Raw genomic sequence first — 17,720 nt, 5'->3', positions numbered from 1 at the left:
TTTTTGGCAGAAAATTATTATATTCTAGGTACATTGTAAGTTTTTGCATCTGTGCGGGGAGGAGGGCGACTAGGAAGCGGGGGATGAGGTAATAGTTGTTTTTAAAAAAATGGTATAAAAACAAAGGGATTGCTGGTAGTTTTCGCCAAGGAAAGCGCGTTAATTGGTTAATAACAACTTAAATTTAACTTTATCTTCATCTGTTACGTCGGCATTAATTCTTATGAGTTACTGTTTATGTATTTCATAGAGGAAGTTGAAAATTCTTAAACATGAGCTTAAACTTTTTTTTTCCAGGTTTCAAATATAACGCGGTTTTTAGGGCTTTTTAACTGCAACTTTATCGAAAATATAAAATAAAAATTCTCTTGATATAAAACAAAAGTGGCATTTCTTTAATAACAATAATTCTTAACCAGAATGACAAGCAAAATTTTTATAATAAGTTTCTCAAGTTTTGGAAACATCAGAACTTTACTAAATGTTTCGAACTAGGACATGTACCCCTTAAATCCTATTTTAAAAATTACTTTTTGTTGCTCATTTTGCTAGGTACAAAATTTCTTTTGTTGTTGGATTCGTAGCCAAAAGTTGCAGTTTGTGTTATACACATCAAGAAAAGTTCAAGAAAAAAAGTTAACAAGTTGTCCTATATGTGGTATTATGCATACAAAACAGCAAAAGAAATATTCGACAAAAAATTCACCAGTAATTTCAAAGATTAAAAATAAGGTTTATAAAAACAAACAACAAATGTTTGTTGTTTTTACAAATGTTTGTTGACTGTGTGCTGACCGTTTTAACTGCGAGATATCATTTACGGGGAAAGTTCTGGCAATCTTGTATCTTCTGGATCTCTGTGACGCGCAGAGTGCCTAGACCGTTCAGCCGATTTTCATGAAATTTCGCACAAAGTTAGTTTGTAGCATGGGGGAGTACACCTCGAAGCAATTTTTCGAAAATTCGATTTTGTTTTTTGTTTCTTCTATTCCAATTTTAAGAACATTTTCCGGAGCAAAATTATCATAAGATGGACGAATTATCATGAAAATTACGAAATTATCATGATGTGGAATGGGAGAGCGAATGAACGTAGCCAATTGACGAGAAATTCATCATCCATTATTTTAAATATACAAGCGAACCAAATAACCTTTTAATTTCCTACTACGGGCGAAGCCGTTCGGATACCACTAGTAAATATATATAATAAAAATGTTATGAAATAAAAATTATTTCATTAGGTCTCTAAGTGACGATTATAAACAAGTGAGAATATATTATGGCTACAAAAACTGCATCAGCTCCAAAATCACGCAATTCATTGTAAAACATCATACATTATTATTTAATTGACAGTTTATTTCGTCCATACAACGCCATCCTTTCTTTTTATTCCTCTCATGGAAAAGTTTTCCAAGCCTTCATCGCCTTAATCGCTTCACCCTACCTCCTGCTGGAGATGAAAACAAAAAGCCGTAGCTTGTCACCTGTATCCGGTGACAGCCTTTGACACCATGTTGACCGATGACATGTCAAGCTTGCTATCACAGTGATTTAGTCTTCTTCCAGTCAGTGACTCAATTTGTCTTCACGGTGTTCAATTTATGCAAACATAAACGCTGGATTGACAGTGTTTTGCGAGACTTTTTTTCCGCGAAGAGTGTTTTGCTGATGTTTTTCGTTCAGAAGATCTTAATTTCCTACTGTTAGTAGTATCATGACGACTTGTATTTTTCAATTTGAGTGGTTAAGGTTTGCCTGCTTGGCAACACAAGGCTTTTTTTTTTTTTTTTTGAAACTGAAATGCGCGAATTTTCTTTCGCAGAAATAAATTCATTAAAAAAGTATTTCAATGGGGTCGTTTCCGAAATTTTAAAAGCATTTTGTTCTGAAAGAGCATGCTTAAAAACATAGGATTTGACCATTTTGAAAATAATTTGACAAAGTTTAGTATGTTTTAACAATTATTTTAATCGGTGCACAGATTCGATTTTTTTTACGCTTCTGCACATAACATCACAAGTGATGAAATGCCATTCACTAATGCCTTTAGCGCAGAGAGCAATATTGAATCCGCTTCTTTACTCACATGTACTCGCAACGATATGGTTGATAGCAGGCGTAGAGCGAAGTATTTACTTCGCTTCTGATTGATCATAAACTGGAAACGCGGTAGACTGCAAGCGTAAGTATTCAACGCGCCAGTGGAATACGCGCCTAAGTTCATCATTTCTGACAGCATAAACACCACGCCTTGTTTGAAAAATTGGACATCTTAAAAAAGTAATTGATAAGTAACTGTTGGGAAAATAAAAGTATTTTCTGGGTCCAAGTTTTTTTTGCTCATTCTTTCAAATTGAGTGGCTAAAAGTAGTACTTTTGACTGATGGAAACTACCCCACAGTCTCCGTCTGAATTTGATAAACTTTTTAGCAATGTAGAAAGTCATCATAACTTATCTAAGGACTTTTCATATCACTCAATAATTTATTACGTTTCCTTTTTGCCACATTTTTCTCCATTTTAAGTTCAATTTCATGGTTCATCCAGAACGACAGCGTTTGACATATGCTTAATGATGACTTGTAAAGCTTTGTGTATGCGCATGTGATCTGACTATGTTTCCGAAAAAATCTCTGGGAAGTTCCCATTGAAAAACTTCCCTGGGAGCAATAGTTAAAGGCTTCCAACTATTGCCTTAAAAGATGTTTCAAATAATTAAACCTCAGAAATAAAATATTCTTGGCTTTTATTTTATCTATCCATAATGGAATCCATGTCACGCAAGCGCATAAACGGACATATTGTTCCAGTTTGTAAAAATGTCTAATGTTAGTTTTTTCTGTCGTTTCAAGTCATCGACTTAAATTAATTTACTTTTATGTTTTGTTGTAAAAAAATATTCAAAAAAAAGCTATTGCAGTTGAATTTCTAATCCGGCATTTCTCAGTTCTGCACATTCTACAATTCATCACTGATTAAGCACCTCGCACTGTTTATTTATTTATTTATTTATTTTTAATCTTGTCCGTCAGATTAGCTGTATAAATTGTAGCACAGTGTTTATCATGATTGTCAACTTTGGTAAAGGTTTTAAAGTTTCCTCCTTTCAAGTGGTTTTCACTTGACGTCTTCACAAAATCAGGACACCGTACTAATCTGTGAAATGCGCTCTAAACCCGGAAAATTTGCTAATAAAAACTATTCAAAAATACGTGACTGACTGTAAAGATGGTTTATCATGTCAGAAAAAAAACCTAACTCAAAGCGAAATTGAGTGCGATATGTTTGTTCCGCATTCTATGGTTTAAAAAATAAAATAAAAATAAAATAAAAAACAGATAATTAGCATTGGCCTTAAATTTCGTTACAACGCGCTACTTTTTCCTTGGTACTCTAAGACGAAGATGAATGTTTCCATAATTTTACAAAAGCTCTAATCTGGTCCGGTGGTGCACCTGAACGCGTCAAATTTAAAAGCTTTCTGAATAGGTAATAAACTGGGCATTTAATTTTATACACTTTAAAATCATTGCATTTTTCTTTCAATGCAAACAAGTATTTCTACATTTTTTAAAAAAAGCTTTGGGCAAAAAAGAATTGAGTCGTAAATATCTTACTATGATTTTAGAACATGGAATTTTATTCGAACTGAAACACTTTACTGCAAAAAAAACTCTACAAAAACATATTCCGCATATGTAAAACGATTTCAGCCTTTTTAAATCAATTCAAATATAGAATCGACCCGAAAAAGACCTCCATAAGTTTCATGCATCTCATTAACCATGACATAAAAAGATCTATAATACCTCAACCAATTCAGTTCAATCGTTAGAAATGTTCGACTTTCACTTTACGAGCTTCGTTTGATGGTTCTTGCTAAAAGCTACAAATTTATTTCACCTTCATTTCGACTTCGAACTTCCTCGAATTCCTTTTCTTTTAAAAGCCATCTACATAAACGGCGAAACCCTCTCAAATCTTAGGTAACTCCTTTTGTTATATGAGTACTGTTGCATAAAAATCTCCTTTGAGGGCGGTTTTATCTACAAATGCTAGTCGATGACCACGAAAACTTCTATTTATCCTCTACGCTTTCCATTCAATTTATCGTATGGGAAGAATTTAGAGTTAGTAAATGATTCGTTTTTATATGCATTCGATTTTTTTACAGAAAGAGTTCAAGTGAAAAGAGCATTCTTGAGTTAAAATGGCAGAGGAGTACTCAAGAAATAGGAAATGTATGCAAAAAAGTTTTTGGTTGTATTTACGGGGAAGAGCTATTTACTTTATTCACGCTAAAAAAAGTTGTAGTCTAAGTATATCAGTAGCATTTGAAAACTAACTTCAAAATGTTTCTATGAAACTTTGAGTTGAAATTGTCATAGGAGTTTGAAATAGAACTGTTTGCCTGTGAACAACTCGTATAAAATGAAACATGCATCAAAAAAGAGTAATTAATAGTTTCCTTCTGTTTTTTCATTGAAAGAAAAAACATCATATTCAAAGTGACAGCTTACTGGTACATTTTGCTGAGCAAAACAAACTTTAAAAAACCGAAATGCCCACTTTGCCCAAAGGCACGTTTTTTATTTCAATAACTATAACCTTAAATTTAAAAAAGAAACAAACGAAATGACTTTCGTAGTTTGTAGGTGGATGGTGTCGTAATAACGTAATTATACTGACAATCAAAAAAAGAAGCTGGTCTTCAACTAATCACAAGTTACAAAACTTCATTTATTTTTTAGAAATGTATTACTTTTTTATTTTAAGCCTGGTAGCGTCATGTCGCTTCACTGCTGCTTCATTGGGACTGATAAAAACTCGGGGGTGTTCATGTAATCCCGATATACGTATGCATCGCCGCTTACACACCATGGGGGGGGGGGGCATACGAAGGTCTACTCGCTTTGGGATACCCTTTCCTACATCTCTCAAATACGGCAATGAGTATAATAAAAGAAATAATGTTATCGTAACAGAAGAATGATCTTTGACTTGGAAAACAAACGCGTTTAAATATTCTTCACAATCAACTTAAGCCTTGTGGCATACTGTGTGGAACACGAGGAGTTTTTAAATTGTATTAAATAAAAAAAAATCAACTTAAGATATCCTAAAAGATCAGCTGGACGTAATAAATCTGTAGCAGACAAAGATAACTACAGCATGTACCGCAAATCGTTTTCCGCTCAAGCAAATATTTGGCAAAATATGTTATGCTCTGGTTTCAACTCTTAAACTATAACATTATCTTATTTTAAGAATAAAGAATAATAAATAAATGTGACAGATAATTTAGTTTAAATAATAACTTTATTGTTGATATTTGTCAAATTTTAGGTTGGGAAAATATATGTGAAAACTAAACGACATAGAGGAAATCGCACCCCCTTCTGCGTTACTAGTGTCCAAAGAAAAAAGCATTAAACAACAGTAACTTAAACAGTATAAAAATAGAATAAATGTTTTTCGAGTGTTCAGAATGCTTACGTTTGCCTGCAGAAAAAAATAAACATAATCCCTAAATCTGATGGAACCTATTACTTCCTATTAAGTGAAAAGAATGTATTTATTTTAAGCACAGTTAGCAAGTACAATTTCGCTTTAATATAATATAGCATATATGTAATTATTTTAATATAAAAAAATCGCTAGCTTTGGTTTTTATACATATCGTTCCTTAAAACTGAAAGCTTAATTTTTAGCATTCTAAAATGCTGCATGAGTATTGCTGCATCAAGAACTATGTTCAGATGCAAATCAGAAAATTCTTATTGTAAACTTGAGCCAGCTTTTCGCAACCTTTTTTGACCCGCAGACGGGCAAAAACTTTTTAAAAAATTACGAGCCGAAGATTTTATTTTATTTTATTTTTATTTTTATTTATTTATTTATTTTTTTTTTTTGCCAAAAAAAAAAAAACACACAGAAGTTTGAAAAATATAATAACAATAGTAATAATAAATGAATTTATAAATATACAAAAAAAACTTTCTTTTATGTTGAAGAGCTGTTAGAAAAAATATTTAAACGTTAAGAATAAGATAAGTAACTATTGCAATAATTATACAGAAATAAGAAACATTGCTGAAAAGGCATAGAAAAGTACGAATTTTAATTACAAAATTCATGTAAAAGGTGTCGTACAGGATATTATTTTTATTATTGAGGAATTTTCTGTTTTTGAGTTTAAAAACGTTTTTAACGTGAACGCAGAAAATTCTCTGAGGTCCGGTCGAATCTTTCTGTGGATCGGGGCTGATCCGCCGGACCACCGGCTGAGAATCGCTAGACGAGAAAGATTATTTCTGTGTGAAAAGTATCTGCCAATATAGCTATTTTCCCTTGATAATGAAATATATTTTCATCCATAATCATTGGCTATAATAGTGCAATTAAAAAACTTTTGCGCCAATGTAATTTCAAAAGATTTGAAAGGAAAAAAATCATATAAAATAAATAATTTTTTGAGGAAAAAAATTTAAATCTCCAAGAACCATAGTACCTTACATGAAAATAAAATTATAAAATTTTAAAGAATGCTGTATTGTGCTTCGATCTGGTTAGTCATAGAACATACAATAAGTTTTATTTGCATAAAGAATTATTACATATGTATAGATTATGATAAAATTGATTTATTATTATTATTTACAACTCTAGCATATTAGAAATTTTTTGAGCAATAATACTTTGAAGAATCATGTTTTGAAAATACATTTTAACATATAATAGCTCATGTTTTAAAAATCAGACATGTTTCTAAAATAAAATTAAAAAACCACGTTTTTTTAAAAAAAACTTTTAAAACATATGTTTTCTTTATCTTTACTAATAATAAAGCTGAAAGTCTCTCTGTCTGTCAGGATCTCTCTCTGTCCGGATCTCTGTGACGCGCATAGCGCCTAGACCGTTCGGCCGATTTTCATGAAATTTGGCACAAAGTTAGTTTGTAGCATAGGGGTGTGACCTCGAAGCGATTTTTTGAAAATTCGATGTGGTTCTTTTCTATTCCAATTTTAAGAACAACATTATAAGATGGACGAATAAATTACGGAATTATCATAACGTGGAACCGTAACATGGGCACAAGCCAATTGGCGAGAAAATTCACCATACATTATTTGTAAATATACAGGCGAACCAAAAAAACCTTTTAATTTTCTATTATGGCCAAAGCCGTGCGGGTATCTTCTAGTTTTAATTAAATTTCAAAAAGCAAATTTTAAAAATTAATCTTGAGGATTACGTTTTGAAAATTAATTTTAAAAATCATGTTTCGAAAATACAATTTAAAAACCGAGTTTTATTTTAAAAAAATTTAAATCAAGTTTTTTAGAAAATAAAATTTTGAAATAATTTTTAAAAGTGATGTTTTGAAATAAACTTAGGTATTCTAATAGCTATATCTAATAATAATTTTATAATTATAAATTAACAATAATTAGATATTGTTAAAAAATTTCTAACAAAGCTTAAGGTATCAAAAACCAAGTTTTTATACCTATAGCATTAGATTTCTTCTGTCCAATCAATACGAGTTGCAGTTTCATTTAAGCAAGAGAAACTTTCTCACATTTGCTAAGCATAAACAGACAATTTCTGGAAATCTTTATGGCTGTACTCGCTCTAATGCCCAGTATATCACCAGATCCAAGTGGGAAATTATACAGTGGATCAAGAAGTTGCTGAATAATTTGATGTTGGACGCTTATGACTGGTGATTTTCATCTGCGGATATTTCTCTTGATGTGGAGAAATATATTTTTTACTAAAAATCATCAAAATGCGAAGTGTTCCATTTAGTCTCTTTTTTTTACTTCCTTTTTATAAAAAAGGAAGTATTGTATTCGCAAAAAAATTTTCACTCAAAAATCGACTTTAATTTCTATTTTACTCACCCCCGAATAAATGATGAGTTTTTTTTCGACTCAACCACACGTGGATAAGTGCCTAAGAACGTATAGACACGCGAAATATCTATTTTGACGATTCCTGAGTTAGTTATAACGAGTTTTCTCGTGACGTCTGTATGCACGTATGTATGTGCGTATGTGCGTATGTATGTCGCATAACTCAAGAACGGTAAGTCCTAGAAAGTTGAAATTTGGTACGTAGACTCCTAGTGGGGTCTAGTTGTACACCTCCCTTTTTGGTTGCATTCGGGTGTCTCAAATGCGGTCTTTTGCTCCTTTTTGGGGGGAAATCATTGTTAATTTCGATGTAAACTCAAGTGGTGTTATTATTTGGCGGGCACTTGGCGATATATCGCCAGTCTTTTGGTCTTCAAGTTTTGTCGCCAAGTTGGCGACAAAGTTGATGATTTTTTTTTTATCTGTTGCAATTTGGCCACTGTTGGTGATATTTAGAGAGTAAACTATTGAATCACATTAAAATTGCCAGTAATGGGTAAATGACATTAAATTGGAGTAAAAGGAAGTCAAGTGATGCGCACATCAGCTCGTTTTTTTCTACTCCCCGGTATGCGTCTTTTTCCCCTCAATTTCTGCTCTCTTGTGTTTCTCTCTCTCTCTCTCTCTCTCTCTCTCTCTCTCTCTCTCTCTCTCTCTCTTTTTTTTTTTCTTTTGCTCCATACATATGCGTTAAAGCAACTAGAAATATGTGAGGGTAGAAAAATATGGTTCTGAGGTCTTCTCACTTATGACCTCTGATAGCCTCGAGAAACAAGAAAAAAGAATGACAGCGTGAATTGTTTAGATGATGAATAGCTAGTTCAACTAACGATGATTGATAAAAAGGCCTTAGATGAGTTACGGATATTTCACGTTTTACTGATCTTTATTCAAACATTCGTTCCCATTAAGTCAAATGTTAAAGAAATATAATGTGTTATGATATACATTTTACTCATGTTAGATAATTTTCGATTAAAATACATCATTGTGACACATAGCTTAAAAGGGTACTTCATCGCTACTATATCCTTAGGCTATATAAACGTATAATTTGTGAATGATAGTTAATAGAACTTCAAGTACAACGTAATATTTTTTTTCAATGTAGCGACTCTTTGTTAATTGTTATTTTTAATACTAAATTTACTTTAAAGTTATTTTCAAAACTAGATTTTTAAAATTTATTTTCAAGTTTTGTTTTTTTATATTTATTTTTAAAAGATTATTTTTTAATATTTTATTTTCAAAACATAGACTCAAAAATTTATTTTCAAAACTTGATTTTTACGATTTATTTACATAACATGATTTTAAAAAAAAACTTTAAAAACTTAATCTGCAAGATTTATTTTTAAAATTTATTTTAAAAACTTGTATTTTAAATTTTATTTTTAGAACTTGATCTTTTAAATTTATTTTTAAAGCATGAGTTTTAAAAATTATTTTTAAAACAAGTTTTTAAATTTTATTTTCAGAACTTGATTTTTATTTTTCAGTTTTAAAATTTTTATAAGAACAATAATTGCTGAAACGTGTTTTGGAGTTACAAGAAACCAAAAAAAAAATTCAAAAAAATAATAATTTATTAATGCAAACTCATTCTACAAAACCCCGAAACATGTGCCTGAAGTTCCTATATCTGTCATCAGTTAAAGCGTTGTTATTTTTCGTGGAGGGCTATTCGTTTTTTAATCCGACACTATCAAATTCATAAGAATTTTACTCGCAACAAACACCTGTAAAATTAAAAACAGGGTTTGTAAAATTTTTATTAGCCCAAACATTGGATGATTGGCAAAATGCTAAATGCATATTTGAGTGAATCCGTATTTAATACGAAAGTATCAACATCCATAGATATCGTTTTTTAGCAATGTCTATGAATATTTATTAATAATCGATAACAGTTGCATTATTATTGCTTGTAATTAAAAGCAAACACAATACAGAGTTTTTGGTTGAATAACTTATTGTACACAGTGTGATCTAATAATAACCGAACTTTTAAAAGATAGAATGAAATAAGTGAGGAAATAATGTTTTAAAGCTAGTATTTATTCAAAGAGAGATCCATTTAACTCAATACAACGTTTGAACCATCAACCAATTTATCCATATAATTTTTAAACTCGGTTTTGGAAATGTTTCCTTTCATTGCAGTTTTCATTATCGAGAACAGAAAATGGATTTGTGTCCTCGATCACCTTTCGTACTCACCCAATCTATCACTGTGTGTCTATTTTCTGCTTTCAAAGCTGAAAACTGCAATAAGGAGCTTCTTATGATGATTTTAGAGCAATTCAAGCAGCCGTGACACAGGCCTAAAGAACATTCCTAAAACCGAATTTAAAAAGATACGATGAGTTTAAAAGATTAAATGGATCCTATTTGAGCAAATATCAGCTTTAAAACATGTTACCAAACTTAATTTATTCGATCACTAAAAATTTCAGTTTTTTTTATCACACTGCGCAAATATATAATTTAGTATCTTGTTTTGAAAATCAACCCTCACTTGGTTATTATTCAAAAGAAAGTAATGCAGAAAGTAAAACAATTTTGCTTTGTGCTTATTGCATGCTGGTTGCAGTAAATACGTTTTAATATATTGGACAGTTGTGTAATTGAATGTTATCAAAATTATTGTATCTATTACTTTTCAGAGAATAGAATAAAATCTTAATCGAGGGGATATAAAAGTTCTTAAGTGCTTCAAGTAGAATACCTTTGGATCATCTCCGCACTTTGTTACTCCTTATCAACAAGAAGCCTGACCACTTTGTAATTATCCGTTAATAAAAAGCATCATAAAAATTCTGCATCCAGCCCTTAATATGTTTATTTAGTGTACCTTCCAATAGGTAGGAAATTCATTACTCGAAATGGCAAATCAAGGGCGTGTATCTTAATAAGAGCTTATTGTACTCGCACATCAAAACCTGTAAATACAGCTTTTATATTTCTTCTACTTTGTAAAAATTGAACGTCGGCAACTCCTTTTATTATATCTTCTATTCCTTTCCGGCTTCCCAACATAAACTACTCTCGCAAAGATATTTTCCTCATAAATAAAAAGGCAAGAATTGATTTCGGTGAGCCTCAACGCAACGCCCTTGGCAATCACAAGGCTTAAGAAAAAGTTCCTTTACTTTTCACCCATAATGTAATTTTACTTATATTGTAACAAGAGCCCTGGAGCATCAGATTAAAGATGCTTCTTTGAAAAGAATCCGTTTGCTTTATGTTTTTAAGGGACATGATATTCTTCGATTAACAGGAAATGCATCATATGTTACTCGTATGTTTGAGCGTATTTTGCGTCCTTATGTGTCGGCTGAAAAATTAAAAGTTTTAAATAAGAAAAGTTACAACAGAGAAATGGGGTTGTTTCCTTCAGTCAAGCGTACTGCTTTTAGTTACTGAAGTTGAGAGAATGAGGGGAAAAAAACATGGAGCGAAGAAAATCTTTTCAAAACGTTTAATTTTTAATTATTTTTTTAGAATGTAAGATTTTTCAAATAAAGCGTGGTCTTTATGACGTCACAAGTGATGAACTTTGGCGTGCATTCCACTGGGCGCTGAATGTTCACGCTTGCTCTCTACAGTGTTTCTAGGTTATGATTATTCAGAAGTGAATTATATATTGCGCTCTGTGATAATGGCATCAGCGAATGGCATTTCATCATTTGTGATGTCATGTGCAGAAGCGTAAAAAAGGAAATTGTTTCTGCACACCGATAAAAATATATTTTTATAAATATTAAACTTTATCAAATTATTTTTAAAATGGTTAATTCCTATATTTTTAAACATGCTCTTTCAGAAAAAATGCTTTGAAAATTTCGGGAACGACCCCATTACTGATGAAGAGGACATCTTTTATAACCTCGAATACATGTGTGAAGTTAAAAATCAATCCATTGCGGAAATTTGTGTGATAAAGTTTTCTACATTTAAAAACAGTGAAAATCTAAAGAGGTATATAGCAAAAAAAAGTCTTCCAAATTGATGACGTGAATCAAGGAAAACCTTAAAAACCTTTGTTTGAACAATCACGAATTGCTTATTGTCCTCACTTGACTAAAGTTGATATTGCTCTGATTTTTCAGATTACCATGGCAACGAAGGTAAGTTAAGTCTTCCCCACTAGATGGCACTGACGCTTTCGGGCCTTGACAATTTATGACTTCTCTGTATTAAATCGATGCAAGTAAGATCTGCTCTTGAAATTCTGTAAAATTCGAAACTTCATATGTTTCCCGTTTTGACCGCAAGAGGCGCTGAACGGAATCCTATGCATCCACCAACCAATGTCAACGTTTCAAAGTTTTAATTTTTGATTGGACGTCACCCATTTTGACCGCAAGAGGTGCTGAACCCATTGCGTGCATCCACCAATCAATGGCAACGTAATAGAAAGCAGAGATTCCCTGTAGCGCCCTCTTTGTTGCCAAGCGTTTCAGCGATTGTCACGGCCTATAAGCGTAAGTAAAATTTAGTGAGACCATGGTTAAGCACATTGTTTCAATATTTATTAAGAGGACAAATTTTTGTCGCCATGGATACAAATCGTTTGCGTTCATTCAAGGCTTAATTTAAGTATATTTTAATTTTAAAAAGGGGATAAGGGTGTAAAATTGCGTTTTTTCAGGAGAAACATCAACATAAATGAACTTAAGAAGCAAAACTGCACACATATATGCACGTATAGATGTCATGTCAAAACTCCTAAAAGTAGAGTTGATAATAGTCCAAAGCTATTTAGGTTTCTCTTACCTTGTGCGTACATATTTACATATGATGTGGCGAAAAAAAACTAGCCGAAATTGATTCAAAAATAATTAAAATGGAAACTAAGGTTGAAACTTGAGTAGAAAGTTTTTCTCAAAATAAGACTTCGTTTACTCCCTACAAGGAAGCAAAAAAAAAAAAGTCTATAACACCTTTATCTGGAATACATCAAAGAACATAAAATATTATATCCGCTGAAAAAAACGACTTACTGCAGTTTTCTTCTAAGCGCTTTTTCCAGTCTAAGTGGGAAAATTATTCAGCAGCATAAAACTTGGTGAATAATTTGATGACTGATGCTTATGACTGGTGATTTTGACCTACAACATTTCATGCGGGAAAGAAATTTTTTCCTCGAAAATATCAGAGTGAAAAGTGGGTTTTCCTTTAACTTTTCCTTCATCCCCCAGGTTTATGATCGTCTTGCAATTTAAAAGTTTCCTTTTTAGGGCTTGCATCCGCCCTACATCCCTGCGCAAAAAGCACAAGGAATACATGAATGATGATTCGATGGGTGACACTTAAAGGTTTCCCATTTATTGCTGTAAATAAAATTTATTTAGAATATTTTCGATGTTCGTCGACAATGAGGTAGTTTGAAAATAGTTAAAAGGAATTAAATTAAATTTCTTTATTAGTATTACGCTTTCCTTTTTGATCTATTAGTATTGTTTTTAAAAATTCAAATCAATGTTTTTAATTTATAGATTATCCTTGAATCGTCGTTTGAGGTTCACCGAATTCTTGAGACGCATCAGTTGGTTATAATGCTTTCTCATTTATTAATTCCTATGAAATGAAAGAAAGAGTTTCAAACTGGTTTGTATAGGCAACGGAAATCGAACTATTTTCAAATACGTACACGCTTTGAAAAAAAAAAGTGTTTCTTTGTTCCACAAATGAATGTGTGAGCCCAGTTCATCTTACATAAATGGACCTTAAATATGTTTTTCCTATTTAGAAGATCTCGGTTAAATTTTAACATGAACCTCAAAAGCCTTAAATTTTGTTAAAGGTCTTATTTTTAAAATATGTAGCTAATAATTTGGAATTTCACTACAAAAGTTTTTATTTAGTATTTAAATTGATAAATTTCATTACCTATTTTAACTTTACATGATGTTCCAATAGTTTGTTCGTTTTAAAAGTAATTTTAACCTGTGTAATATTCATAGTAGACTGAATATTTAGAACATAATGTCACTTGGAGTATGTAATGTCCTATCTTCGCCGCTTTCCCCCCTTTTATATAAAAACGTAAGAACTTTGATAGTCCTGTGCGGTTATTTTCTTTACAGTAATTCCAATGTAACAAACCAAAAAAAATATATTCAGAAGAACATACCTTTTAATTTTTAAACTGAGGTGCCTTGAATTGTACGCGATTTCCTTTACGTAGTTGTAGATCGATGGAAAACAACGAAAGATTGTACAAAAAAACAATGGAAAATGAGCTCGATACTGAGTTTTGGGCTTAAAGGGAACTTTGTTCCTCAGCACGGAAAGTGGCAAAAGTAAGCAAAGAAAGTGACGTATTTTTTCGTAAAAAAGGAGGAAGCAACGGTGAGGAAATTCAGGGTTGGATACGGCAAATGCGTTGAGGAAATCATGAGTAGTTGTTTTCACCTCAGTAGCACTGCACTTACAGAGAAAACATATGTAAGAGTTATTCAAAATCTACTTGTTAAAAAAAAAAAAAAACTAGCATCTTGAATGACAGTAAAACTTTTCCTTTGCTTGAAGGCTGATGATTACTGTATTAGAGCACCAGATTGCAATTAAACTATCATACACATGCTTTAATTTGAACGAATTGCCTTGGAAAATCTCTTTAGAAAATTGCACGCTTCTTAGGATAGCAGATAATTTTTTTCCAAACGCAAAAATTATTTTTTTTTTACAAAAATGCTTAAAATTGTAGAATTAAGATATGCAACTAAAATTTAAATCTTCACTAAAAAATTTTTGATTGCAACCGCTTTTTATTATTATTATTAATTATTTTATTATTTTCATTTTATTTATTTATTTTTAATGTAAAAGATATTCCGGCTATGAAATAATTGTATGAAAGTCTAAATTGAGTACAAAATGTATTCTCAATTGAACTATTTTGGAGACAAAATTATGTTTATGAATGAGTAATTTTTGGAAAACAGAATAGCCCGCAGTAAATGACTCAAGTTAGGTAGAAAGGATCTGGCAGCTTTTATAGAAATGAAAAAATTATAAGTGTTCACGGTAAATGCTAGTCAACATTGCTATAAACCCTTTACCTCTATAAAGAGAGATCAATTCAAAGAACTTGTCCATGCACCAAGAAACCATTTTAAAATGTCGTATGAAAATATTTCACGTCGATCTTTCTGTTATTTGTTGCTGAAACATGACTGACAAAGTTAGCATTGAGTATTGAATCCGTTTCAAACCCAAGTTTTGTTTGGATTGTGACTCTACGTAACTACTTCACGCGTAATCAAATGTATCATTCACACAGCTTGCTGCGAAATCTTAAATTTCCCAAAAACGTTTGCCAATGTTCCAAACTTTAACAAGGCGGCAAACAATGCGGTACAACTTACCTTGAAATTTTTGACGCTGCATTCTTTAATTTTTACTTCCATTTACAAAAAAGGAAGTATTGTATTCGAGAAAAAAAATTGAATCAAAATTCGACCTTAATTTCCATTTTGCTCACCCCCGAATGAATGTTGAGTTGTTTTTTTCAACCCGACCACACGCGGATAAGTGCCTAAGAACGTATAAAACTCGAAATATCCATTTTGACATTCCCCGAGTTAATTACAATGACTTTTCTCGTGACGTCCGTATGTACGTATGTATGTGCGGATGTATGTCGCATAACTCAAGAACGGTATGTCCTTGAAAGTTGAAATTAGGTACGTAGACTCCTAGAGGGGTCTAGTTGTGCACCTCCCCTTTTGGTTGCATTCGGGTGTTTTCCATTTTTATGGGGAAAGCATTGTTAATTTCGATGTAAACTCAAGTGGTGTCATAATTTGGCGGACACTTGGCAATGTATCGCCAGTCTTTTGGTCGCCAAGTTTTTTCACCAAATTGGCAAAAAATTTGGCGGATTTTTTTTTTTCTTTTTTTTTTTAAATTTTTATATCTGGTTTCAATTTGGATACTGTTGGTGAATTGCCAATAATGGTGAAATCACTTTAAAATGGGGTAAAAGGAAGTCATGTGATGCACACATCAACACATCAGCTCGTTTTGACATTAGATTTGAATGAAAAACGTGTGTCGAAATATTTCATTTCGAAGAAATTCAAGACCATTTCTTGAGCGAATTCCATTTACGTCTGCTTTTACCAAAGCGACCCTTGACTTACAAGAAGGTATTACTCACCGTACCAGCAAGGATGTATGTGTAAGATGAGGTATTTGAATGTTCCAACCGCGGGCGTTTTTGAAACCAGGGTTGGATACTTCTTCGGAAGACAAAAGGCGGGTGCAGGTGGAGCGGATAATTGCAGCGAGATTCGATGCGTGAAGGATAGACCATGGAAGAGCAAGAAGACGGGGGAGAAATTCTTTGGTGGTGCAAAGGGCAACCATCCGGAAAATGCAAGGGCACGGTTACATATGTCTGGATATTGCACCAAGGTACATGGGAGATGAGAGAAAAAAAAAGCAGGAATTTCTTAAGCAAAGGTAATTCGTTTAAGTTCAATATTTAATTTACAAATAAGATGGAAAGTGGGTCGTAATTTTGAGTGAGTTTCCTGAAGTTTATGGTTGAGTTGAATGGTAGCGAGTGGGATTTATTTAGAGCAAAAGGTAGCACAAGTCTTTGGTAATAATTGGATTTGCGCAATTCAACAAATGATGAAATTTGGCAGTAAGTTACCGCCTCTAAGCCAGGGCTAAGGCAGAACTATATGCAACATACCAGACATCACGGTTATCATCCAGATACTGCAGTTATCCACTATTCCAGGCAGATGAGTTCTAAACAGAATGAAACTGCAGCCTCTGGATGTGATAATCGGGCTGTCTGGTACATTGCATGTAAATGACGCATTCTTTACTTCGCTATTCTACATATTATGTTTTCTTTATCAAAGAACTATCACGTTCATTTGAACTTCTAATTGTGCCATTTTTACTTTTTTCCATATCCAGTGTATAAAAACATGGTATGTAGTGAACACTTTTTATGAGCGCTCTAGCTCGAAAAGTAATGCAAAGAATCGAGCAATATTTGGTACACATATGCTGCCAAATGTAAACGGCGCTGATTAGTTTTTAAAAAAATCTCACATAGGAATGAAGGAATAATACGTATTATCTCTTCCAACGTCACTCCTAAAACTCAAGAAGTAATGCAAAGATTCATAAACTGGTATAAAGCTGAATCGTAAAATGGAACAGGTGCTGATTCGTTTTCGGGGTAAATCACTCCAAAAGCGTGACACTACATTTTCCTCATTAAGTATAATATGTGATATCTCAAAAAAAAAGTGCAAGGATTCGCGTAATAATTGGTGCTCATAAGTGCACCAATGAGGACTAGCGCTGATTATTTTTTGACACTAATTACTCCGAGGGGGTAGTGAAATCGGGCTTTTGCCTCATCGAGCATGACTGCTAGCATGACTTTTTTAGTTAAAACGAAACTTATTTTTACAAAACTTGGTAAGACATAGCGGGTTAAGGTTTGCTTCAATTTCAAACTTGAATTTCGATATCACTTATACGTTAAGTATAAATCTTACATAATAAAAAACTGAGCGAATGTACCTGGGCGAATCTATCTATCTATGTCGGAATTACTTCTCCAGAACGCCAGTGAATTGACCATCGAACCAGGTGTCGATAGATTCGTAATTTTCCTGTTTTTATGTTTGGCTATTTAACATAACTCTCCGATAATAATTAGCGGAGATATCAATTAAAAACTATCAAGTACCATACTTAGATTTCGACATAACATCCCTATTTTTCAAAGGCCCCCTATCCCTATTTTCTTCC

General features: G+C 32.4%; 1 protein-coding gene across 1 annotated transcript in view; it reads left to right on the top strand.

The window, feature by feature from the left end:
• The window catches only part of LOC129216333 (kinesin-like protein KIF26B), a 211,537-nt gene that overhangs the window by 92,141 nt on the left and 101,676 nt on the right, over positions 1 to 17,720 (top strand). The gene's annotated exons all lie outside the window — the stretch shown is intronic.

This window comes from Uloborus diversus, chromosome 2, assembly GCF_026930045.1.
Source record: "Uloborus diversus isolate 005 chromosome 2, Udiv.v.3.1, whole genome shotgun sequence".
Taxonomy (NCBI): Eukaryota; Metazoa; Arthropoda; class Arachnida; order Araneae; family Uloboridae; genus Uloborus; species Uloborus diversus.
The sequence above is the reverse complement of the archived record's forward strand: the minus strand, read 5'-3'. Positions and strand labels throughout refer to the sequence as shown.